This window comes from Symsagittifera roscoffensis, chromosome 1 (genome assembly GCF_963678635.1).
Source record: "Symsagittifera roscoffensis chromosome 1, txSymRosc1.1, whole genome shotgun sequence".
NCBI lineage: Eukaryota > Metazoa > Xenacoelomorpha > Acoela > Convolutidae > Symsagittifera > Symsagittifera roscoffensis.
This window is the reverse complement of record NC_087062.1, coordinates 95718285-95743651: the sequence shown is the minus strand read 5'-3', so window position 1 is coordinate 95743651 and position 25367 is coordinate 95718285. Positions and strand designations below refer to the sequence as shown.

Below are 25367 nucleotides of genomic sequence, written 5' to 3'. Positions count from 1 at the left end.
AAGTTTTCAACTATGGTCGATCCTTGTAATTTCTCAACGTTTTTGTGTTCATGTGTCCTATACAACTTCAAAGAACTCATTTGAGCGTAAAAGTTATTCGGAAGAAAAAATCAATTGAAAAAAGTAATAGATTTCCCAGTCCGGGAGTCGAACCCTGGACTTGTGGGTGAAAGCCACAAATCGTAACCGCTAGACCAACGGGGATATGATCGTGAGTCCTTATTTTTGTCCCAAAAAGTGAACGCCTAATTGGCACGTTTTCTATTCAAAGATGAACTTGCACAAATTTTCTACTATGATCAAGCCAGGTAGTTTGTTAACATCTTGTGTTCGTGTGTCCTATACAACTTCAAAAATCTCATTTTAGCGTAATAGTAATTCGGAAAGAAATCAATTTAAAAAATACTAGATTTCCCAGTCCGGGAGTCCAACACGGGCCTTGTGGGTGCAAGCCAAAAATCGTAACCACTAGACCAACTGGGATATGAACTCGGTTTCTATTTTTTAATCCCAAGAAACTGAACGCCTAATTGGCACGTTTTCTATTCAAAGATGAAATTGCACAAATTTTCTACTATGATCAAGCCAGGTAGTTTGTTAACATCTTGTGTTCGTGTATCCTATACAACTTCAAAAAACTCAATTGAGCGTAAAGTTATTCGGAAAAAATCAATTTAAAAAAATTACTTGATTTCCTAGTCCGGGAGTCGAACCCGGTTATTGTGGGTGAAAGCCATAAATCCTAACCACTAGACCAACTGGGATATGCAACCGTGTTCTGGTTTTTGTCCCAATAAAATGAACGCCTAATTGGCACGTTTTCTATTCACAGATGAACTTGCACAAGTTTTCAACTATGGTCGATCCATGTAGTTTCTCAACATTTTGTGTTTGTGTATCCTATACAACTTCAAAGATCTCATTTGAGCGTAATTGTTGTTCGGAAGAAAAAGTCAATTTAAAGAAGTAATAGATTTCCCAGTCCGGGAGTCGAACCCGGGACTTGTGGGTGAAAGCCACAAATACTAACCGCTAGACCAACTGTGATATGATCCTGAGTTCTTATTTTGTCCCAATAAAGTGAACGCCTATTTGGTACGTTTTGCTATTCAAAGATGAAGTTGAACAAGTTTTCTACTATCGTCAATCCATGTAATTTCTCAACGTTTTTTTGTACGTGTATCCTATACAACTTCAAAGAACTCATTTGAGCGTAAAAGTTATTCGGAAGAAAAAGTCAATTTAAAAAAAGTAATAGATTTCCCAGTCCGGGAGTCGAACCCTGGACTTGTGTATGAAAGCCACAAATCCTAAGCGCTAGACCAACTGGGATATGATCGTGAGTCCTTATTTTTGTCCCAATAAAGTAAACGCCTAATTGGCACGTTTTCTATTCAAAGATGAACTTGCACAAATTTTCTACTATGATCGAGCCAGGTAGTTTGTGAACATCTTGTGTTCGTGTATCCTATACAACTTCAAAAATCTCATTTGAGCGTAATAGTAATTCGGAAAGAAATCAATTTTAAAAAATCGTAGATTTCCCAGTCCGGGAGTCGAACACGGGCCTTGTGTGTGAAAGCCAAAAATCCTAACCACTAGACCAACTGGGATATGAACCCGTCTTTTAATTTTTGTCCCAAGAAAGTGAACGCCTAATTAGCACGTTTTCTATTCAAAGATGAACTTGCACAAATTTTCAACAAAAGTCGATCCATGTAGTTTCTCAACATTTTGTGTGTGTGTACCCTATACAACTTCAAAGATATCATTTGAGCGTAATAGTTATTCGGAAGAAAAAATCAATTCAAAAAAGAATAGATTTCGCAGTCCAGGAGTCGAACCCGGTCCTCTGGGGTGGAAGCCTTAAATACTAACCGCTACACCAACTGGGACATGATCCTGAGTTCTTATTTTGTCCCAATAAAGTGAACGCCTATTTGGTACGTTTTGGTATGTTAAATATGAAGTTGAACAAGTTTTCTACTATCGTCAATCCATGTAATTTCTCAACGTTTTTGTGCTCGTGTATCCTATACAACTTCAAAAATCTCATTTGATCGTAATAGTAATTCGGAAAGAAATCAATTTAGAAAATACTAGATTTCCCAGTCCGGGAGTCGAATCCGGGCCTTGTGGGTGAAAGCCACAATTCCTAGCCGCTAGACGAACTGGGATATGATCGTGAGTCCTTATTTTTGTCCCAATAAAAGGAACGCCTAAATGGCACGTTTTCTATTCAAAGATGAACTTGCAAACATTTTCTACTATGATCGAGCCAGGTAGTTTCTTAACATTTTCTGTTCGTGTATCCTATACAACTTCAAAAAATTAATTGAGCATAATAGTTATTCGGAAGAAAAAATCAATTCAAAAAAGAATAGATTTTGCAGTCCAGGAGTCGAACCCGGGCCTCTGGGGTGGAAGCCTTAAATACTAACCGCTACACCAACTGGGACATGATCCTGAGTTCTTATTTTGTCCCAATAAAGTGAACGCCTATTTGGTACTTTTTGGTATGTTAAAGATGAAGTTGAACAAGTTTTCTACTATCGTCAATTCATGTAATTTCTCAACGTTTTTGTGCTCGTGTATCCTATACAACTTCAAAAATCTCATTTGATCGTAATAGTAATTCGGAAAGAAATCAATTTAAAAAAGTAATAGATTGCCCAGTCCGGGAGTCGAATCCGGGCCTTGTGGGTGAAAGCCACAATTCCTAGCCGCTAGACGAACTGGGATATGATCGTGAGTCCTTATTTTTGTCCCAATAAAGTGAACGCCTAAATGGCACGTTTTCTATTCAAAGATGAACTTGCAAAAATTTTCTACTATGATCGAGCCAGGTAGTTTCTTAACATTTTCTGTTCGTGTATCCTATACAACTTCAAAAAATCAATTGAGCATAATAGTTATTCGGAAGAAAAAATCAATTCAAAAAAGAATAGATTTCGCAGTCCAGGAGTCGAACCCGGGCCTCTGGGGTGGAATCCTTAAATACTAACCGCTACACCAACTGGGACATGATCCTGAGTTCTTATTTTGTACCAATAAAGTGAACGCCTTTTTGGTACGTTTTGGTATGTTAAAGATGAAGTTGAACAAGTTTTCTACTATCGTCAATCCATGTAATTTCTCAACGTTTTTGTGCTCGTGTATCCTATACAACTTCAAAAATCTCATTTGATCGTAATAGTAATTCGGAAAATCAATTTAGAAAATACTAGATTTCCCAGTCCGGGATTCGAACCCGGGCCTTGTGGGTGAAAGCCTCAAATCCTAACCGCTAGACCAACTGGGATATGATTTTGAGTCTTTATTTCTGTCCCAAAAAGTGAACGCCTACTTGGCACGTTTTCTATTCAAAGATGAACTTGCGCAAGTTTTCAACTATGGTCGATCCATGTAGTTTCTCAACATTTTTTTTTGTGTATCCTATACAACTTCAAAGATCTCATTTGAGCGTAATAATTATTCGGAAGAAAAATCAATTTAAAAAAGTAATAGATTGCCCAGTCCGGGAGTCGAACCCGCGCCTTGTGGGTGAAAGCCACAATTCCTAGCCGCTAGACGAACTGGGATATGATCGTTAGTCCTTATTTTTGTCCCAATAAAGTGAACGCCTAAATGGCACGTTTTCTATTCAAAGATGAACTTGCAAAAATTTTCTACTATGATCGAGCCATGTAGTTTCTTAACATTTTCTGTTCGTGTATCCTATACAACTTCAAAAAATCAATTGAGCATAATAGTTATCCGGAAAAAATCAATTTAAAAAAATACTAGATTTCCTAGTCCGGGAGTCGAACCCGGTCCTTGTGGGTGAAAGCCAAAATCCTAACCACTAGACCAACTGGGATATGCAACCGTGTACTAATTTTTGTCCCAAGAAAGTGAACGCCTAATTAGCACGTTTTCTATTCAAAGATGAGCTTGCACAAATTTTCAACTAAGGTCGATCCATGTAGTTTCTCAACATTTTGTTTTTGTGTACCCTATACAATTTCAAAGATCTCATTTGAGCGTAATAGTTATTCGGAAGAAAAAATCACTTCAAAAAAGAATAGATTTCGCAGTCCGGGAGTCGAACCCGGGCCTTTGGGTTGGACGCCTTAAATCCTAAACGCTACACCAACTGGGACATGATCCTGAGTTCTTATTTTGTCGCAATAAAGTGAACGCCTATTTGGTACGTTTTGGTACGTTAAAGATGAAGTTGAACAAGTTTTCTACTATCGTCAATCCATGTAATTTCTCAACGTTTTTGTGCTCGTGTATCCTATACATTTTCAAAAATCTCATTTGATCGTAATAGTAATTCGGAAAGAAATAATTTAGAAAATACTAGATTTCCCAGTCCGGGAGTCGAACCCGGGCCTTGTGGGTGAAAGCCACAAATCCTAACCGCTAGACCAACTGGGATATGATCGTGAGTCCTTATTTCTGTCCCAAAAAAGTGAACGCCTAATTGGCACGTTTTCTTCAAAGATGAACTTGCACAAGTTTTCAACTATGGTCGATCCATGTAGTTTCTCAACATTTAGTGTTTGTGTATCCTATACAACTTCAAAGATCTCATTTGAGCGTAATAATTATTCGGAAGAAAAATCATTTTAAAAAAGTAATAGATTTCCTAGTGCGGGCGTCGAACCCGGGCCTTGTGGGTGAAAGCCACATTTCCTAGCCGCTAGACGAACTGGGATATGATCGTGAGATCTTATTTTTGTCCCAATAAAGTGAACGCCTAAATGGCACGTTTTCTATTCAAAGATGAACTTGCAAAAATTTTCTACTATGGTCGAGCCAGGTAGTTTCTTAACATTTTCTGTTCGTGTATCCTATACAACTTCGAAAAATCAATTGAGCATAATAGTTATCCGGAAAAAATCAATTTAAAAAATACTAAATTTTCAAGTCCGGCAATCGAACCCGGTCCTTGTGGGTGAAAGCCAAAATCCTAACCACTAGACCAACTGGGATATGCAACCGTGTTCTATTTTTTGTCCGAGTAAAGTGAACGCCTGGATGGCACGTTTTTCCATTCAAAGATAAACACGCACAAGTTTTCAACTATGGTCGATCCATGTAGTTTCTCAACATTTTGTGTTCGTGTATCCTATACAACTTCAAAAAACACATTTGAGCGTAATATTAATTCGGAAGAAAAAATCAATTTAAAAAAAGTAATAGATTTCGCAATCCGGGAGTCGAACCCGGGCCTTGTGGGTGAAAGCTACAAATCCTAACCTCTAGACCAACTGGGATATGCAACCGTGTTCTATTTTTGTCCCAGTAAAGTGAACGCCTGGATGGCACGTTTTTCCATTCAAAGATAAACACGCACAAGTTTTCAACTATGGTCGATCCATGTAGTTTCTCAACATTTTGTGTTCGTGTATCCTATACAACTTCAAAAAACACATTTGAGCGTAATAGTAATTCGGAAGAAAAAATCAATTTAAAAAAGTAATAGATTGCCCAGTCCGGGAGTCGAACCCGGGCCTTGTGGGTGAAAGCCACAGTTCCTAGCCGCTAGACGAACTGGGATATGATCGTGAGTCCTTATTTTTGTCCCAATAAAGTGAACGCCTATTTGGTACGTTTTGGTACGTTAAAGATGAAGTTGAACAAGTTTTCTACTATCGTCAATCCATGTAATTTCTCAACGTTTTTGTGCTCGTGTATCCTATACATTTTCAAAAATCTCATTTGATCGTAATAGTAATTCGGAAAGAAATAATTTAGAAAATACTAGATTTCCCAGTCCGGGAGTCGAACCCGGGCCTTGTGGGTGAAAGCCACAAATCCTAACCGCTAGACCAACTGGGATATGATCGTGAGTCCTTATTTGTGTCCCAAAAAAGTGAACGCCTAATTGGCACGTTTTCTATTCAAAGATGAACTTGCACAAGTTTTCAACTATGGTCGATCCATGTAGTTTCTCAACATTTAGTGTTTGTGTATCCTATACAACTTCAAAGATCTCATTTGAGCGTAATAATTATTCGGAAGAAAAATCAATTTAAAAAAGTAATAGATTTCCCAGTGCGGGAGTCGAACCCGGGCCTTGTGGGTGAAAGCCACATTTCCTAGCCGCTAGACGAACTGGGATATGATCATGAGTTCTTATTTTTGTCCCAATAAAGTGAACGCCTAAATGGCACGTTTTCTATTCAAAGATGAACTTGCACAAATTTTCAACTAAGGTCGATCCATGTAGTTTCTCAACATTTTGTTTTTGTGTACCGTATACAACTTCAAAGATCTCATTTGAGCGTAATAGTTATTCGAAAGAAAAAATCACTTCAAAAAAGAATAGATTTCGCAGTCCGGGAGTCGAACCCGGGCCTTTGGGTTGGACGCCTTAAATCCTAAACGCTACACCAACTGGGACATGATCCTGAGTTCTTATTTTGTCCCAATAAAGTGAACGCCTATTTGGTACGTTTTGGTACGTTAAAGATGAAGTTGAACAAGTTTTCTACTATCGTCAATCCATGTAATTTCTCAACGTTTTTGTGCTCGTGTATCCTATACATTTTCAAAAATCTCATTTGATCGTAATAGTAATTCGGAAAGAAATAATTTAGAAAATACTAGATTTCCCAGTCCGGGAGTCGAACCCGGGCCTTGTGGGTGAAAGCCACAAATCCTAACCGCTAGACCAACTGGGATATGATCGTGAGGCCTTATTTGTGTCCCAAAAAAGTGAACGCCTAAATGGCACGTTTTCTATTCAAAGATGAACTTGCGCAAGTTTTCAACTATGGTCGATCCATGTAGTTTCTCAACATTTTTTTTGTGTATCCTATACAACTTCAAAGATCTCATTTGAGCGTAATAATTATTCGGAAGAAAAATCAATTTAAAAAAGTAATAGATTGCCCAGTCCGGGAGTCGAACCCGGGCCTTGTGGGTGAAAGCCACAATTCCTAGCCGCTAGACGAACTGGGATATGATCGTGAGTCCTTATTTTTGTCCCAATAAAGTGAACGCCTTAATGGCACGTTTTCTATTCAAAGATGAACTTGCAAAAATTTTCTACTATGATCGAGCCAGGTAGTTTCTTAACATTTTCTGTTCGTGTATCCTATACAACTTCAAAAAATCAATTGAGCATAATAGTTATCCGGAAAAAATCAATTTAAAAAAATACTAGATTTCCCAGTCCGGGAGTCGAACCCGGTCCTTGTGGGTGAAAGCCAAAATCCTAACCACTAGACCAACTGGGATATGCAACCGTGTTCTAACTTTTGTCCCAAGAAAACGAACGCCTAATTAGCACGTTTTCTATTCGAAGATGAGCTTGCACAAATTTTCAACTAAGGTCGATCCATGTAGTTTCTCAACATTTTGTTTTTGTGTACCCTATACAACTTCAAAGATCTCATTTGAGCGTAATAGTTATTCGGAAGAAAAAATCACTTCAAAAAAGAATAGATTTCGCAGTCCGGGAGTCGAACCCGGGCCTTTGGGTTGGACGCTTTAAATCCTAAACGCTACACCAACTGGGACATGATCCTGAGTTCTTATTTTGTCCCAATAAAGTAAACGCCTATTTGGTACGTTTTGGTACGTTAAAGATGAAGTTGAACAAGTTTTCTACTATCGTCAATCCATGTAATTTCTCAACGTTTTTGTGCTCGTGTATCCTATGCATTTTCAAAAATCTCATTTGATCGTAATAGTAATTCGGAAAGAAATAATTTAGAAAATACTAGATTTCCCAGTCCGGGAGTCGAACCCGGGCCTTGTGGGTGAAAGCCACAAATCCTAACCGCTAGACCAACTGGGATATGATCGTGAGTCCTTATTTCTGTCCCAAAAAAGTGAACGCCTAATTGGCACGATTTCTATTCAAAGATGAACTTGCACAAGTTTTCAACTATGGTCGATCCATGTAGTTTCTCAACATTTAGTGTTTGTGTATCCTATACAACTTCAAAGATCTCATTTGAGCGTAATAGTTATTCGGAAGAAAAATCATTTTAAAAAAGTAATAGATTTCCCAGTGCGGGCGTCGAACCCGGGCCATGTGGGTGAAAGCCACATTTCCTAGCCGCTAGACAAACTGGGATATGATCGTGAGTACTTATTTTTGTCCCAATAAAGTGAACGCCTAAATGGCACGTTTTCTATTCAAAGATGAACTTGCAAAAATTTTCTACTATGATCGAGCCAGGTAGTTTCTTAACATTTTCTGTTCGTGTATCCTATACAACTTCGAAAAATCAATTGAGCATAATAGTTATCCGGAAAAAATCAATTTAAAAAATACTAAGTTTCCAAGTCCGGTAATCGAACCCGGTCCTTGTGGGTGAAAGCCAAAATCCTAACCACTAGACCAACTGGGATATGCAACCGTGTTCTATTTTTTGTCCGAGTAAAGTGAACGCCTGGATGGCACGTTTTTCCATTCAAAGATAAACACGCACAAGTTTTCAACTATGGTCGATCCATGTAGTTTCTCAACATTTTGTGTTCGTGTATCCTATACAACTTCAAAAAACACATTTGAGCGTAATAGTAATTCGGAAGAAAAAATCAATTTAAAAAAAGTAATAGACTTCGCAATCCGGGAGTCGAACCCGGGCCTTGTGGGTGAAAGCTACAAATCCTAACCTCTAGACCAACTGGGATATGCAACCGTGTTCTATTTTTGTCCCAGTAAAGTGAACGCCTGGATGGCACGTTTTTCCATTCAAAGATAAACACGCACAAGTTTTCAACTATGGTCGATCCATGTAGTTTCTCAACATTTTGTGTTCGTGTATCCTATACAACTTCAAAAAACACATTTGAGCGTAATAGTAATTCGGAAGAATAAATCAATTTAAAAAAGTAATAGATTGCCCAGTCCGGGAGTCGAACCCGGGCCTTGTGGGTGAAAGCCACAATTCCTAGCCGCTAGACGAACTGGGATATGATCGTGAGTCCTTATTTCTGTCCCAAAAAGTGAACGCCTACTTGGCACGTTTTCTATTCAAAGATGAACTTGCGCAAGTTTTCAACTATGGTCGATCCATGTAGTTTCTCAACATTTTTTTTGTGTATCCTATACAACTTCAAAGATCTCATTTGAGCGTAATAATTATTCGGAAGAAAAATCAATTTAAAAAAGTAATAGATTGCCCAGTCCGGGAGTCGAACCCGGGCCTTGTGGGTGAAAGCCACAATTCCTAGCCGCTAGACGAGCTGGAATATGATCGTGAGTCCTTATTTTTGTCCCAATAAAGTGAACGCCTAAATGGCACGTTTTCTATAGATGAACTTGCAAAAATTTTCTACTATGATCGAGCCAGGTAGTTTCTTAACATTTTCTGTTCGTGTATCCTATACAACTTCAAAAAATCAATTGAGCATAATAGTTATCCGGAAAAAATCAATTTAAAAAAATACTAGATTTCCCAGTCCGGGAGTCGAACCCGGTCCTTGTGGGTGAAAGCCAAAATCCTAACCACTAGACCAACTGGGATATGCAACCGTGTTCTAATTTTTGTCCCAAGAAAGTAAACGCCTAATTAGCACGTTTTCTATTCAAAGATGAGCTTGCACAAATTTTCAACTAAGGTCGATCCATGTAGTTTCTCAACATTTTGTTTTTGTGTACCCTATACAACTTCAAAGATCTCATTTGAGCGTAATAGTTATTCGGAAGAAAAAATCACTTCAAAAAAGAATAGATTTCGCAGTCCGGGAGTCGAACCCGGGCCTTTGGGTTGGACGCCTTAAATCCTAAACGCTACACCAACTGGGACATGATCCTGAGTTCTTATTTTGTCCCAATAAAGTGAACGCCTATTTGGTACGTTTTGGTACGTTAAAGATGAAGTTGAACAAGTTTTCTACTATCGTCAATCCATGTAATTTCTCAACGTTTTTGTGCTCGTGTATCCTATACATTTTCAAAAATCTCATTTGATCGTAATTGTAATTCGGAAAGAAATAATTTAGAAAATACTAGATTTCCCAGTCCGGGAGTCGAACCCGGGCCTTGTGGGTGAAAGCCACAAATCCTAACCGCTAGACCAACTGGGATATGATCGTGAGTCCTTATTTGTGTCCCAAAAAAGTGAACGCCTAATTGGCACGTTTTCTATTCAAAGATGAACTTGCACAAGTTTTCATTTATGGTCGATCCATGTAGTTTCTCAACATTTACTGTTTGTGTATCCTATACAACTTCAAAGATCTCATTTGAGCGTCATAATTATTCGGAAGAAAAATCAATTTAAAAAAGTAATAGATTTCCCAGTGCGGGAGTCGAACCCGGGCCTTGTGGGTGAAAGCCACATTTCCTAGCCGCTAGACGAACTGGGATATGATCGTGAGTTCTTTTTTTTGTCCCAATAAAGTGAACGCCTAAATGGCACGTTTTCTATTCAAAGATGAACTTGCAAAAATTTTCTACTATGATCGAGCCAGGTAGTTTGTTAACATTTTCTGTTCGTGTATCCTGTACAACTTCGAAAAATCAATTGAGCATAATAGTTATCCGGAAAAAATCAATTTAAAAAATACTAAATTTCCCAGTCCGGCAATCGAACCCGGTCCTTGTGGGTGAAAGCCAAAATCCTAACCACTAGACCAACTGAGATATGCAACCGTGTTCTTTTTTTTGTCCCAGTAAAGTGAACGCCTGGATGGCACGTTTTTCCATTCAAAGATAAACACGCACAAGTTTTCAACTATGGTCGATCCATGTAGTTTCTCAACATTTTGTGTTCGTGTATCCTATACAACTTCAAAAAACACATTTGAGCGTAATAGTAATTCGGAAGAAAAAATCAATTTAAAAAAAGCAATAGACTTCGCAATCCGGTAGTCGAACCCGGGCCTTGTGGGTGAAAGCTACAAATCCTAACCTCTAGACCAACTGGGATATGCAACCGTGTTCTATGTTTGTCCCAGTAAAGTGAACGCCTGGATGGCACGTTTTTCCATTCAAAGATAAACACGCACAAGTTTTCAACTATGGTCGATCCATGTAGTTTCTCAACATTTTGTGTTCGTGTATCCTATACAACTTCAAAAAACACATTTGAGCGTAATAGTAATTCGGAAGAAAAAATCAATTTAAAAAAAGTAATAGACTTCGCAATCCGGGAGTCGAACCCGGTCCTTGTGGGTGAAAGCTACAAATCCTAACCTCTAGACCAACTGGGATATGCAACCGTGTTCTATTTTTGTCCCAGTAAAGTGAACGCCTGGATGGCACGTTTTTCCATTCAAAGATAAACACGCACAAGTTTTCAACTATGGTCGATCCATGTAGTTTCTCAACATTTTGTGTTCGTGTATCCTATACAACTTCAAAAAACACATTTGAGCATAATAGTAATTCGGAAGAAAAAATTAATTTAAAAAAAGTAATAGACTTCGCAATCCGGGAGTCGAACCCGGGCCTTGTGGGTGAAAGCTACAAATCCTAACCTCTAGACCAACTGGGATATGCAACCGTGTTCTATGTTTGTCCCAATAAAGTGAACGCCTGATTGGCACGTTTTTCCATTCAGAGATAAACACGCACAAGTTTTCAACTATGGTCGATCTATATAGTTTCTCAACATTTTGTGTTTGTGTATCCTATACAACTTCAAAGAACTCATTTGAGAGTAATAGTTATTTGGAAGAAAAAATCAATTTAAAAAAGTAAGAGTTTTCCCAGTCCGGGAGTCGAACCCGGACCTTGTGAGTGAAAGACACATATCCTAACCGCTAGACCAACTGGGATATGATCCTGAGTTCTTATTTTGTCCCAATAAAGTGAACGCCTAATTGGCACGTTTTTCTATTCAAAGATGAAGTTGAACAAGTTTTCTACTATCGTCATTCCATTTAATATCTCAACGTTTTTGTGTTCGTGTATCCTATACAACTTCAAAGAACTCATTTGAGCGTAATATTTATTCGGAAGAAAAAATCAATTTAAAAAGGTAAAAGATTTCCCAGTCCGGGCTTCGAGCCCGTGCCTTGTGGGTGAAAGCCACAAATTCTTACCGCTAGACCAACTGGGATTTTTTATCCCAATAAAGTGTCCCAATATTTTGTCCCAATAAAATGAACGCTTATTTAGCACGTTTTACATTCAAATGGAACGCTTAAATGGCTAGACCAACTGGGAATTTTCTACTATGATCGAGCCAGGTAGTTTCTTAACATTTTCTGTTCGTGTATCCTATACAACTTCAAAAAACACATTTGAGCGTAATAGTAATTCGGAAGAAAAAATCAATTTAAAAAAAGCAATAGACTTCGCAATCCGGTAGTCGAACCCGGGCCTTGTGGGTGAAAGCTACAAATCCTAACCTCTAGACCAACTGGGATATGCAACCGTGTTCTATGTTTGTCCCAGTAAAGTGAACGCCTGGATGGCACGTTTTTCCATTCAAAGATAAACACGCACAAGTTTTCAACTATGGTCGATCCATGTAGTTTCTCAACATTTTGTGTTCGTGTATCCTATACAACTTCAAAAAACACATTTGAGCGTAAAAGTAATTCGGAAGAAAAAATCAATTTAAAAAAAGTAATAGACTTCGCAATCCGGGAGTCGAACCCGGGCCTTGTGGGTGAAAGCTACAAATCCTAACCTCTAGACCAACTGGGATATGCAACCGTGTTCTATTTTTGTCCCAGTAAAGTGAACGCCTGGATGGCACGTTTTTCCATTCAAAGATAAACACGCACAAGTTTTCAACTATGGTCGATCCATGTAGTTTCTCAACATTTTGTGTTCGTGTATCCTATACAACTTCAAAAAACACATTTGAGCGTAATAGTAATTCGGAAGAAAAAATTAATTTAAAAAAAGTAATAGACTTCGCAATCCGGGAGTCGAACCCGGGCCTTGTGGGTGAAAGCTACAAATCCTAACCTCTAGACCAACTGGGATATGCAACCGTGTTCTATGTTTGTCCCAATAAAGTGAACGCCTGATTGGCACGTTTTTCCATTCAGAGATAAACACGCACAAGTTTTCAACTATGGTCGATCTATATAGTTTCTCAACATTTTGTGTTTGTGTATCCTATACAACTTCAAAGAACTCATTTGAGAGTAATAGTTATTTGGAAGAAAAAATCAATTTAAAAAAGTAAGAGTTTTCCCAGTCCGGGAGTCGAACCCGGACCTTGTGAGTGAAAGACACATATCCTAACCGCTAGACCAACTGGGATATGATCCTGAGTTCTTATTTTGTCCCAATAAAGTGAACGCCTAATTGGCACGTTTTTCTATTCAAAGATGAAGTTGAACAAGTTTTCTACTATCGTCATTCCATTTAATATCTCAACGTTTTTGTGTTCGTGTATCCTATACAACTTCAAAGAACTCATTTGAGCGTAATATTTATTCGGAAGAAAAAATCAATTTAAAAAGGTAAAAGATTTCCCAGTCCGGGCTTCGAGCCCGTGCCTTGTGGGTGAAAGCCACAAATTCTTACCGCTAGACCAACTGGGATTTTTTATCCCAATAAAGTGTCCCAATATTTTGTCCCAATAAAATGAACGCTTATTTAGCACGTTTTACATTCAAATGGAACGCTTAAATGGCTAGACCAACTGGGAATTTTCTACTATGATCGAGCCAGGTAGTTTCTTAACATTTTCTGTTCGTGTATCCTATACAGCTTCAAAAAATCAATTGAGCCTTGTGGGTGAAAGCCACAAATCCTAACCGCTAGACTAACTGGGATTTTTTGTCCCAATAAAGTATCCCAATATTTTTGTCCCAATAAAGTCCCAATTTTTGTCCCAATAAAGTGTCCCTTATTTTTGTCCCAATAAAGTGAACGCTTAAACGTGCCATTAACACTTTCTGTTCGTGTATCCTATACAGCTTCAAAAAATGAATTGGGCCTTGTGGGTGAAAGCCACAAAACCTAACCGCTAGACCAACTGGGATTTTTTGTCCCAATAAAGCGTCCCAATATTTTGGTCCCAAGAAAGTGAACGCTTAAATGGCATGTTTTCTAATCCTAACCGCTAGACCAACTGGGATTCAAAAATTTGGTCTAACGTTTTCTATTCAGAGATGAACGTGCAAATCTTTCTACTATGATCGAGCCAGGTAGTTTCTTAACATTTTCTGTTCGTGTGTCCTATACAGCTTCAAAAAATCAATTGGGCCTTGTGGGCGAAAGCCACAGATCCTAACCGCTAGACCAACTGGGATTCGAAAAGTTGGTCTAACGTTTTCTATTCACCTTGTGGCTTTCACCTTGTAGGTGAAAGCTACAAATCCTAACCGCTAGACCAACTGGGATTCAAAAATTTGTCCTAACGTTTTCTATTCAAAGATGAACGTGCAAAAATTTTCTACTATGATCGAGCCAGGTAGTTTCTTAACATTTTCTGTTCGTGTGTCCTATACAGCTTCAAAAAATCAATTGAGCCTTGTGGGTGAAAGCCACAAATCCTAACCGCTAGACCAACTGAGATTTTTTGTCCCAATAAAGTGTCCCAATATTTTTGTCCCAATAAAGTGTCCCAATAAAGTCCCAATTTTTGTCCCAATAAAGTGTCCTTTATTTTTGTCCCAATAAAGTGAACGCTTAAATGGCACGTTTTCTATTAAAAGATGATCGTCCAAAAATTTTCTACTATGATAGAGCCAGGTAGTTTCTTAACATTTTCTGTTCGTGTATCCTATACAGCTTCAAAAAATCACATGGGCCTTGTGGGTGAAAGCCACAAATCCTAACCGCTAGACCAACTGGGATTCAAAAAGTTGGTCTAACGTTTTCTATTCAAGGATGAACGTGCAAAAATTTTCTACTATGATCGAGCCAGGTAGTTTCTTAACATTTTCTGTTCGTGTATCCTATACAGCTTCAAAAAATCAATTGAGCCTTGTGGGTGAAAGCTACAAATCCTAACCACTAGACCAACCGAATTTTTGTCCCAATAAAGTGTCCCAATATTTTTGTCCCAATAAAGTGTCCCAATAAAGTCCCAATTTTTGTCCCAATAAAGTGTCCTTTTTTTTTGTCCCAATAAAGTGAACGCTTAAATGGCACGTTTTCTATTCAAAGATGAACGTCCAAAATTTTTTACTATGATCGAGCCAGGTAGTTTCTTAACATTTTCTGTTCGTGTATCCTATACAGCTTCAAAAAATCAATTGGGCCTTGTGGGTGAAAGCCACAAATCCTATTCGCTAGACCAACTGGGATTCAAAGTTGGTCTAACGTTTTCTATTCAAAGATGAACGTGCAAAAATTTTCTACTATGATCGAGCCAGGTAGTTTCTAAACATTTTCTGTTCGTGTATCCTATACAGCTTCAAAAAATCAATTGAGCCTTGTGGGTGAAAGCCACAAATCCTAACCGCTAGACCAACTGGGATTTTTTGTCCCAACAAAATGTCCCAATATTTTTGTCCCAATTTTTGTCCCAATAAAGTGTCCCTTATTTTTGTCCCAATAAAGTGAACGCTCAAATGGCACGTTTTCTATTCAAAGATGAACGTGCAAAAATTTTCGACTATGATCGAGCCAGGTAGTTTCTTAACATTTTCTGTTCGTGTATCCTATACAGCTTCAAAAAATCAATTGGGCCTTGTGGGTGAAAGCCACAAATCCTAACCGCTAGACCAACTGGGATTTTTTGTCCCAATAAAGTGTCCCAATATTTTTGTCCCAATAAAATGAACGCTTGAATGGCACGTTTTCTATTCAAAGATGAACGTGCAAAAATTTTCTACTATGATCGAGCCAGGTAGTTTCTTATATAATTATTTATTCGGATTTATTTATAAATATTTATTCGGAAGAAAAAATCAATTTAAAAAAAGTAATAGATTTCCCAGTCCGGGAGTCGAACCCGGGCCTTGTGGGTGAAAGCCACAAATCCTATTCGCTAGACCAACTGGGATTCAAAGTTGGTCTAACGTTTTCTATTCAAAGATGAACGTGCAAAAATTTTCTACTATGATCGAGCCAGGTAGTTTCTAAACATTTTCTGTTCGTGTATCCTATACAGCTTCAAAAAATCAATTGAGCCTTGTGGGTGAAAGCCACAAATCCTAACCGCTAGACCAACTGGGATTTTTTGTCCCAACAAAATGTCCCAATATTTTTGTCCCAATTTTTGTCCCAATAAAGTGTCCCTTATTTTTGTCCCAATAAAGTGAACGCTCAAATGGCACGTTTTCTATTCAAAGATGAACGTGCAAAAATTTTCGACTATGATCGAGCCAGGTAGTTTCTTAACATTTTCTGTTCGTGTATCCTATACAGCTTCAAAAAATCAATTGGGCCTTGTGGGTGAAAGCCACAAATCCTAACCGCTAGACCAACTGGGATTTTTTGTCCCAATAAAGTGTCCCAATATTTTTGTCCCAATAAAATGAACGCTTGAATGGCACGTTTTCTATTCAAAGATGAACGTGCAAAAATTTTCTACTATGATCGAGCCAGGTAGTTTCTTATATAATTATTTATTCGGATTTATTTATAAATATTTATTCGGAAGAAAAAATCAATTTAAAAAAAGTAATAGATTTCCCAGTCCGGGAGTCGAACGCGGGCCTTGTGGGTGAAAGCCACAAATCCTAACCGCTAGACCAACTGAGATTTTATGTCCCAATTAAGTGTCCATTATTTTTGTCCCAATAAAGTGAACGCTTAAATGGCACGTTTTCTATTCAAAGATGAACGTGCCAAAATTTTCTACTATGATCGAGCCAGGTAGTTTCTTAACATTTTCTGTTCGTGTATCCTATACAACTTCAAAGAACTCATTTGAGCGTAATATTTATTCGGAAGAAAAAATCAATTTGAAAAAAGTAATAGATTTCCCAGTCCGGGAGTCGAACCCGGGCCTTGTGGGTGAAAGCCACAAATCCTAACCGCTAGACCAACTGAGATTTTATGTCCCAATTAAGTGTCCATTATTTTTGTCCCAATAAAGTGAACGCTTAAATGGCACGTTTTCTATTCAAAGATGAACGTGCCAAAATTTTCTACTATGATCGAGCCAGGTAGTTTCTTAACATTTTCTGTTCGTGTATCCTATACAACTTCAAAGAACTCATTTGAGCGTAATATTTATTCGGAAGAAAAAATCAATTTGAAAAAAGTAATAGATTTCCCAGTCCGGGAGTCGAACCCGGGCCTTCTGGGTGAAAGCCACAAATCCTAACCTCTAGACCAACTGGGATATGAGCGTGAGTCCTTATTTTTGTCCCAATAAAGTGAACGCCTAATTGGCACGTTTTCTATTAAAGATTAACTTGCACAAGTTTTCAACTATAGTCGATCCATGTAGTTCTCAACTTTTTGTGTTTGTGTATCCTATACAACTTCAAAGAACTCATTTGAGAGTAATAGTTATTCGGTAGAAAAAATCAATTTAAAAAAGTAATAGATTTCCCAGTCCGGGAGTCGCACCCGGGCCTTCTGGGTGAAAGCCACAAATCTTAACAGCTAGACCAACTGGGATATGACCCTGAGTTCTTATTTTGTTCCAATAATAATTGGCACGTTTTGCTATTCAAAGATGAAGTTGAACAAGTTTTCTTCTATCGTCAATCCATTTAATTTCTCAACGTTTTTGTGTTCGTGTATCCTATACAACTTCAAAGAACTCATTTGAGCGTAATATTTATTCGGAAGAAAAAATCAATTTGAAAAAAGTAATAGATTTCCCAGTCCGGTAGTCGAACCCGGGCCTTGTGGGTGGAAGCCAAAAATCCTAAGCGCTAGACCAATTGGGATATTATCGTGAGTCCTTATTTTTGTCCCAATAAAGTGAACCCCTAAATGGCACGTTTTCTATTCAAAGATGAACTTCTAAAAATTTTCTACTATGATCGAGCCAGGTAGTTTCTTAACATTTTCTGTTCGTGTATCCTATAAAACTTCAAAAAACACATTTGAGCGTAATAGTAATTCGGAAGAAAAAATCAATTTAAAAAAAGTAATAGATTTCCCAGTCCGGGAGTCGCATCCGGGCCTTCTGGGTGAAAGCCACAAATCTTAACCGCTAGACCAACTGGGATATGACCCTGAGTTCTTATTTTGTTCCAATAATAATTGGCACGTTTTGCTATTCAAAGATGAAGTTGAACAAGTTTTCTACTATCGTCAATCCATTTAATTTCTCAACGTTTTTGTGTTCGTGTATCCTATACAACTTCAAAGAACTCATTTGAGCGTAATATTTATTCGGAAGAAAAAATCAATTTGAAAAAAGTAATAGATTTCCCAGTCCGGGAGTCGAACCCGGGCCTTCTGGCTGGAAGCCACAAATCCTAACCTCTAGACCAACTGGGATATGAGCGTGAGTCCTTATTTTTGTCCCAATAAAGCGAACGCCTAATTGGCACGTTTTCTATTAAAGATTAACTTGCACAAGTTTTCAACCATGGTCGATCCATGTAGTTTCTCAACATTTTGTGTTTGTGCATCCTATACAACTTCAAAGAACTCATTTGAGAGTAATAGTTATTCGGTAGAAAAATTAATTTAAAAAAGTAATAGATTTCCCAGTCCGGGAGTCGCACCCGGGCCTTTTGGGTGAAAGCTACAAATCTTAACCGCTAGACCAACTGGGATATGACCCTGAGTTCTTGTTTTGTTCCAATAATAATTGGCACGTTTTGCTATTCAAAGATGAAGTTGAACAAGTTTTCTACTATCGTCAATCCATTTAATTTCTCAACGTTTTTGTGTTCGTGTATCCTATACAACTTCAAAGAACTCATTTGAGCGTAATATTTATTCGGAAGAAAAAATCAATTTGAAAAAAGTAATAGATTTTCCAGTCCGGGAGTCGAACCCGGGCCTGCTGGGTGGAAGCAACAAATCTTAACCGCTAGACCAACTGGGATATGACCCTGAGTTCTTATTTTGTTCCAATAATAATTGACACGTTTTGCTATTCAAAGATGAAGTTGAACAAGTTTTCTACTATCGTCAATCCATATAATTTCTCAACGTTTTTGTGTTCGTGTATCCTATACAACTTCAAAGAACTCATTTGAGCGTAATATTTATTCGGAAGAAAAAATTAATTTGAAAAAAGTAATAGATTTCCCAGTCCGGTAGTCGAACCCGGGCCTTGTGGGTGGAAGCCACAAATCCTAAGCGCTAGACCATTTGGGATATTATCGTGAGTCCTTATTTTTGTCCCAATAAAGTGAACCTCTAAATGGCACGTTTTCTATTCAAAGATGAACTTCTAAAAATTTTCTACTATGATCGAGCCAGGTGGTTTCTTAACATTTTCTGTTCGTGTATCCTATAAAACTTCAAAAAACACATTTGAGCGTAATAGTAATTCGGAAGAAAAAATCAATATAAAAAAGTAATAGATTTCCCAGTCCGGGAGTCGAACCCGGGCCTTCTGGGTGAAAGCCACAAATCCTAACCTCTAGACCAACTGGGATATGAGCGTTAGTCCTTATTTTTGTCCCAATAAAGTGAACGCCTATTTGGCACGTTTTCTATTAAAGATTAACTTGCACAAGTTTTCAACTATGGTCGATCCATGTAGTTTCTCAACATTTTGTATTTGTGTATCCTATACAACTTCAAAGAACTCATTTGAGAGTAATAGTTATTCGGTAGAAAAAATCAATTAAAAAAAGTAATAGATTTCCCAGTTCGGGAGTCGAACCCGGGCCTTCTGGGTGAAAGCCACGAATCTTAACCGCTAGACCAACTGCGATATGACCCTGAGTTCTTATTTTGTTCCAATAATAATTGGCACGTTTTGCTATTCAAAGATGAAGTTGAACAAGTTTTCTACTATCGTCAATCCATTTAATTTCTCAACGTTTTTGTGTTTGTGTATCCTATACAACTTCAAAGAACTCATTTAAGCGTAATATTTATTCGGAAGAAAAATTCAATTTGAAAAAAGTAATAGATTTCCCACTCCGGTAGTCGAACCCGGGCCTTGCGGGTGGAAGCCACAAATCCTAAGCGCTAGACCAATTGGGATATTATCGTGAGTCCTTATTTTTGTCCCAATAAAGTGAACCCCTAAATGGCACGTTTTCTATTCAAAGATGAACTTCCAAATATTTTCTACTATGATCGAGCCAGGTAGTTTCTTAACATTTTCTGTTCGTGTATCCTATACAACTTCAAAAAACACATTTGAGCGTAATAGTAATTCGGAAGAAAAAATCAATTTAAAAAAAGTAATAGATTTCCCAGTCCGGGAGTCGAACCCGGGCCTTCTGGGTGAAAGCCACAAATCTTAACCGCTAGACCAACTGGAATATGATCATGAGTTCTTATTTTGTTCCAATAATAATTGGCACGTTTTGCTATTCAAAGATGAAGTTGAACAAGTTTTCTACTATCGTCAATCCATTTAATTTCTCAACGTTTTTGTGTTCGTGTATCCTATACAACTTCAAAGAACTCATTTGAGCGTAATATTTATTCGGAAGAAAAAATCAATTTGGAAAAAGTAATAGATTTCCCAGTCCGGTAGTCGAACCCGGGCCTTGTGGTTGGAAGCCACAAATCCTAAGCGCTAGACCAATTGGGATATTATCGTGAGTCCTTATTTTTGTCCCAATAAAGTGAACCCCTAAATGGCACGTTTTCTATTCAAAGATGAACTTCTAAAAATTTTCTACTATGATTGAGCCAGGTAGTTTTTTAACATTTTCTGTTCGTGTATCCTTTACAACTTCAAAAAATCAATTGAGCCTTGTGGGTGAAAGCCACAAATCCTAACCGCTAGACCAACTGAGATTTTTTGTCCCAATAAAGTGTCCCAATATTTTTGTCCCAATAAAGTGTCCCAATAAAGTCCGAATTTTTGTCCCAATAAAGTGTCCCTTATTTTTGTCCCAATAAAGTGACCGCTTAAATGGCACGTTTTCTATTCAAAGATGAACGTGCAAAAATTTTCTACTATGATCGAGCCAGGTAGTTTCTTAACATTTTCTGTTCGTGTATCCTATACAGTTTCAAAAAATCAATTGGGCCTTGTGGGTGAAAGCCACAAATCCTAACGGCTAGACCAACTGGGATTCAAAAAGTTGGTCTAACGTTTTCTATTCAAAGATCAACGTGCAAAAATTTTCTACTATGATCGAGCCAGGTAGTTTCTTAACATTTTCTGTTCGTGTATCCTATACAGCTTCAAAAAATTAATTGAGCCTTATGGGTGAAAGCCACAAATCCTAACCGCTAGACCAACTGGGATTTTTTGTCCCAATAAAATGTCCCAATATTTTTGTCCCAATAAAGTCCGAATTTTTGTCCCAATAAAGTGTCCCTTATTTTTGTCCCAATAAAGTGAACGCTTAAATGGCACGTTTTCTATTCAAAGATGAACGTGCAAAATTTTTCTACTATGATTGAGCCAGGTAGTTTCTTAACATTTTCTGTTCGTGTATCCTTTACAACTTCAAAAAATCAATTGAGCCTTGTGGGTGAAAGCCACAAATCCTAACCGCTAGACCAACTGGGATTTTTTGTCCCAATAAAGTGTCCCAATATTTTTTTCCCAATAAAGAGTCCCAGTAAAGTCCCAATTTTTGTCCCAATAAAGTGTCCCTTATTTTTGTCCCAATAAAGTGAACGCTTAAATGGCACGTTTTCTATTCAAAGATGAACGTCCAAAAATTTTCTACTATGATCGAGCCAGGTAGTTTCTTAACATTTTCTGTTCGTGTATCCTATACAGCTTCAAAAAATCAATTGGGCCTTGTGGGTGAAAGCCACAAATCCTATTCGCTAGACCAACTGGGATTCAAAGTTGGTCTGACGTTTTCTATTCAAAGATGAACGTGCAAAAATTTTCTACTATGATCGAGCCAGGTAGTTTCTAAACATTTTCTGTTCGTGTATCCTATACAGCTTCAAAAAATCAATTGAGCCTTGTGGGTGAAAGCCACAAATCCTAACCGCTAGACCAACTGGGATTTTTTGTCCCAATAAAATGTCCCAATATTTTTGTCCCAATAAAGTCCCAATTTTTGTCCCAATAAAGTGTCCCTTATTTTTGTCCCAATAAAGTGAACGCACAAATGGCACGTTTTCTATTCAAAGATGAACGTGCAAAAATTTTCTACTATGATCGAGCCAGGTAGTTTCTTAACATTTTCTGTTCGTGTATCCTATACAGTTTCAAAAAATCAATTGGGCCTTGTGGGTGAAAGCCACAAATCCTAACGGCTAGACCAACTGGGATTCAAAAAGTTGGTCTAACGTTTTCTATTCAAAGATGAACGTGCAAAAATTTTCTACTATGATCGAGCCAGGTAGTTTCTTAACATTTTCTGTTCGTGTATCCTTTTCAACTTCAAAAAATCAATTGAGCCTTGTGGGTGAAAGCCACAAATCCTAACCGCTAGACCAACTGGGATTTTTTGTCCCAATAAAGTGTCCCAATATTTTTGTCCCAATAAAGAGTCCCAATAAAGTCCCAATTTTTGTCCCAATAAAGTGTCCCTTATTTTTGTCCCAATAAAGTGAACGCTTAAATGGCACGTTTTCTATTCAAAGATGAACGTCCAAAAATTTTCTGCTATGATCGAGCCAGGTAGTTTCTTAACATTTTCTGTTCGTGTATCCTATACAGCTTCAAAAAATCAATTGGGCCTTGTGGGTGAAAGCCACAAATCCTATTCGCTAGACCAACTGGGATTCAAAGTTGGTCTGACGTTTTCTATTCAAAGATGAACGTGCAAAAATTTTCTACTATGATCGAGCCAGGTAGTTTCTAAACATTTTCTGTTCGTGTATCCTATACAGCTTCAAAAAAATCAATTGAGCCTTGTGGGTGAAAGCCACAAATCCTAACCGCTAGACCAACTGGGATTTTTTGTCCCAATAAATTGTCCCAATATTTTTGTCCCAATAAAGTCCCAATTTTTGTCCCAATAAAGTGTCCCTTATTTTTGTCCCAATAAAGTGAACGCACAAATGGCACGTTTTCTATTCAAAGATGAACGTGCAAAAATTTTCTACTATGATCGAGCCCGGTAGTTTCTTAACATTTTCTGTTCGTGTATCCTATACAGCTTCAAAAAATCAATTGGGCCTTGTGGGTGAAAGCCACAAATCCTAACCGCTAGACCAACTGGGATTTTTTGTCCCAATAAAGTGTCCCAATATTTTTGTCCCAATAAAATGAACGCTTAAATGGCACGTTTTCTATTCAAAGATGAACGTGCAAAAATTTTCTACTATGATCGAGCCAGGTAGTTTCTTATATATTTATTTATTCGGATTTATTTATAAATATTTATTCGGAAGAAAAAATCAATTTAAAAAAAATAATGGAATTCCCAGTCCGGGAGTCGAACCCGGGCCTTGTGGGTGAAAGCCACAAATCCTAACCGCTAGACCAACTGAGATTTTTTGTCCCAATAAAGTGTCCATTATTTTTGTCCCAATAAAGTGAACGCTTAAATGGCACGTTTTCTATTCAAAGGTGAACGTGCAAAAATTTTCTACTATGATCGAGCCAGGTAGTTTCTTAACATTTTCTGTTCGTGTATCCTATACAACTTCAAAAAACACATTTGAGCCTAATAGTAATTCGGAAGAAAAAATCAATTTATAAAAAGTAATAGATTTCGCAGTCCGGGAGTCGAACCCGGTCCTTTTGGGTGGAAGCCACAAATCCTAACCTCTAGACCAACTGGGATATGAGCCTGAGTCCTTATTTTTGTCCCAATAAAGTGAACGCCTAATTGGCACTATTTCTATTAAAGATTAACTTGCACAAGTTTTCAACTATGGTCGATCCATGTAGTTTCTCAACATTTTGTGTTTGTGTATCCTATACAACTTCAAAGAACTCATTTGAGAGTAATAGTTATTCGGAAGAAAAAATCATTTTAAAAAAAGTAATAGATTTCCCAGTCCGGGAGTCGTACCCGGGCCTGCTGGGTGGAAGCCACAAATCTTAACCGCTAGACCAACTGGGTTATGATCCTGAGTTCTTATTTTGTCCCAATAATAATTGGCACGTTTTGCTATTCAAAGATGAAATTGAACAAGTTTTCTACTATCGTCAATCCATTTTATTTCTCAACGTTTTTGTGTTCGTGTATCCTATACAACTTCAAAGAACTCATTTGAGCGTAATATTTATTCGGAAGAAAAATCAATTTGAAAGAAGTAATAGATTTCCCAGTCCGGTAGTCGAACCCGGGCCTTGTGGGTGAAAGCCACAAATCGTAACCGCTAGACCAATTGGGATATGATCGTGAGTCCTTATTTTTGTCCCAATAAAGTGAACCCCAAATGGCACGTTTTCTACTCAAAGGTAAACTTCTTAAAATTTTTCTACTATGATCGAGCCAGGTAGTTTCTTAACATTTTCTGTTCGTGTATCCTTTACAACTTCAAAAAATCAATTGAGCATAATAGTTATCCGGAAAAAATCAATTTAAAAAAATACTAGCTTTCCCAGTCCGGGATTCGAAACCGGTCCTTGTGGGTGAAAGCCAAAATCCTAACCACTAGACCAACTGGGATATGCAACCGTGTTCTAGTTTTTGTACCAATAAAGTGAACGCCTGATTGTCACGTTTTTCCATTCAAAGATAATCACGCACAAGTTTTCAACTATGATCGATCCATGTAGTTTCTCAACTTTTTGTGTTCGTGTATCCTATACAACTTCAAAAAACACATTTGAGCGTAATAGTAATTCGGAAGAAAAAATCAATTTAAAAAAGTATTAGATTTCGCAGTCCGGGAGTCGAACCCTGGCCTTGTGGGTGAAAGCCACAAATCGTAACCTCTAGACCAACTGGGATATGATCGTGACTCCTTATTTTTGTCCCAATAAAGTGAACGCCTAATTGGCACGTTTTCTATTCAAAGATGAACTTGCACAAAATTTCAACTATGGTCGATCCATGTAGTTTCTCAACATTTTGTGTTTGTGTATCCTATACAACTTCAAAGAACTCATTTGAGAGTAATAGTTATTCGGAAGAAAAATCAATTGAAAAAATTAATAGATTTCCCAGTCCGGGAGTCGAACCCGGGCCTTGTGGGTGAAATCCACAAATCCTAACCGCTAGGTCAACTGGGATATGATCCTGAGTTCTTATTTTGTCCCAATAAAGTGAACGCCTAATTGGCACGTTTTGCTATTCAAAGATGAAGTTGAACAAGTTTTCTACTATCGTCAATCCATTTAATTTCTCAACGTTTTGGTGTTCGTGTATCCTATACAACTTCAAAGAACTCGAACTCATTTGAGCGTAATATTTATTCGGAAGAAAAAATCAATAAAAAAAAGTAATCGATTTCCCAGTCCGGGAGTCGAACCCGGGCCTTGTGGGTGAAAGCTACAAATCCTAACCGCTAGACCAACTGGGATATGATCGTGACTTCTTATTTTTGTCCCAATAAAATGAACGCCAAATTGGCA

The 25367-nt window shown here is 37.8% G+C and overlaps 1 protein-coding gene and 21 non-coding genes across 22 annotated transcripts in view; 1 reads left to right on the top strand and 21 right to left on the bottom strand.

Annotated features, from left to right (window-relative positions):
• The window catches only part of LOC134857265 (serine dehydratase-like), a 260322-nt gene that overhangs the window by 8904 nt on the left and 226051 nt on the right, over positions 1-25367 (top strand). The gene's annotated exons all lie outside the window — the stretch shown is intronic.
• Positions 976-1047, bottom strand: Trnae-uuc (transfer RNA glutamic acid (anticodon UUC)). The gene has a single exon. It is a non-coding gene; the product is annotated as a tRNA-Glu (tRNA).
• Positions 3230-3301, bottom strand: Trnae-uuc (transfer RNA glutamic acid (anticodon UUC)). The gene has a single exon. It is a non-coding gene; the product is annotated as a tRNA-Glu (tRNA).
• Positions 4351-4422, bottom strand: Trnae-uuc (transfer RNA glutamic acid (anticodon UUC)). Its single transcript has one exon. It is a non-coding gene; the product is annotated as a tRNA-Glu (tRNA).
• Positions 5758-5829, bottom strand: Trnae-uuc (transfer RNA glutamic acid (anticodon UUC)). The gene has a single exon. It is a non-coding gene; the product is annotated as a tRNA-Glu (tRNA).
• Positions 6603-6674, bottom strand: Trnae-uuc (transfer RNA glutamic acid (anticodon UUC)). The gene has a single exon. It is a non-coding gene; the product is annotated as a tRNA-Glu (tRNA).
• Trnae-uuc (transfer RNA glutamic acid (anticodon UUC)) lies at positions 7162-7232 on the bottom strand. Its single transcript has one exon. It is a non-coding gene; the product is annotated as a tRNA-Glu (tRNA).
• Trnae-uuc (transfer RNA glutamic acid (anticodon UUC)) lies at positions 7724-7795 on the bottom strand. Its single transcript has one exon. It is a non-coding gene; the product is annotated as a tRNA-Glu (tRNA).
• Trnae-uuc (transfer RNA glutamic acid (anticodon UUC)) lies at positions 9405-9475 on the bottom strand. Its single transcript has one exon. It is a non-coding gene; the product is annotated as a tRNA-Glu (tRNA).
• Trnae-uuc (transfer RNA glutamic acid (anticodon UUC)) lies at positions 9967-10038 on the bottom strand. The gene has a single exon. It is a non-coding gene; the product is annotated as a tRNA-Glu (tRNA).
• Trnae-uuc (transfer RNA glutamic acid (anticodon UUC)) lies at positions 11662-11733 on the bottom strand. Its single transcript has one exon. It is a non-coding gene; the product is annotated as a tRNA-Glu (tRNA).
• On the bottom strand, positions 13106-13177 carry Trnae-uuc (transfer RNA glutamic acid (anticodon UUC)). The gene has a single exon. It is a non-coding gene; the product is annotated as a tRNA-Glu (tRNA).
• On the bottom strand, positions 15804-15875 carry Trnae-uuc (transfer RNA glutamic acid (anticodon UUC)). The gene has a single exon. It is a non-coding gene; the product is annotated as a tRNA-Glu (tRNA).
• On the bottom strand, positions 16505-16576 carry Trnae-uuc (transfer RNA glutamic acid (anticodon UUC)). The gene has a single exon. It is a non-coding gene; the product is annotated as a tRNA-Glu (tRNA).
• Positions 16798-16869, bottom strand: Trnae-uuc (transfer RNA glutamic acid (anticodon UUC)). The gene has a single exon. It is a non-coding gene; the product is annotated as a tRNA-Glu (tRNA).
• On the bottom strand, positions 17091-17162 carry Trnae-uuc (transfer RNA glutamic acid (anticodon UUC)). Its single transcript has one exon. It is a non-coding gene; the product is annotated as a tRNA-Glu (tRNA).
• Trnag-ucc (transfer RNA glycine (anticodon UCC)) lies at positions 18206-18277 on the bottom strand. The gene has a single exon. It is a non-coding gene; the product is annotated as a tRNA-Gly (tRNA).
• Trnae-uuc (transfer RNA glutamic acid (anticodon UUC)) lies at positions 19320-19391 on the bottom strand. The gene has a single exon. It is a non-coding gene; the product is annotated as a tRNA-Glu (tRNA).
• Trnae-uuc (transfer RNA glutamic acid (anticodon UUC)) lies at positions 20161-20232 on the bottom strand. Its single transcript has one exon. It is a non-coding gene; the product is annotated as a tRNA-Glu (tRNA).
• Trnae-uuc (transfer RNA glutamic acid (anticodon UUC)) lies at positions 23260-23331 on the bottom strand. The gene has a single exon. It is a non-coding gene; the product is annotated as a tRNA-Glu (tRNA).
• Trnae-uuc (transfer RNA glutamic acid (anticodon UUC)) lies at positions 24954-25025 on the bottom strand. The gene has a single exon. It is a non-coding gene; the product is annotated as a tRNA-Glu (tRNA).
• Positions 25244-25315, bottom strand: Trnae-uuc (transfer RNA glutamic acid (anticodon UUC)). The gene has a single exon. It is a non-coding gene; the product is annotated as a tRNA-Glu (tRNA).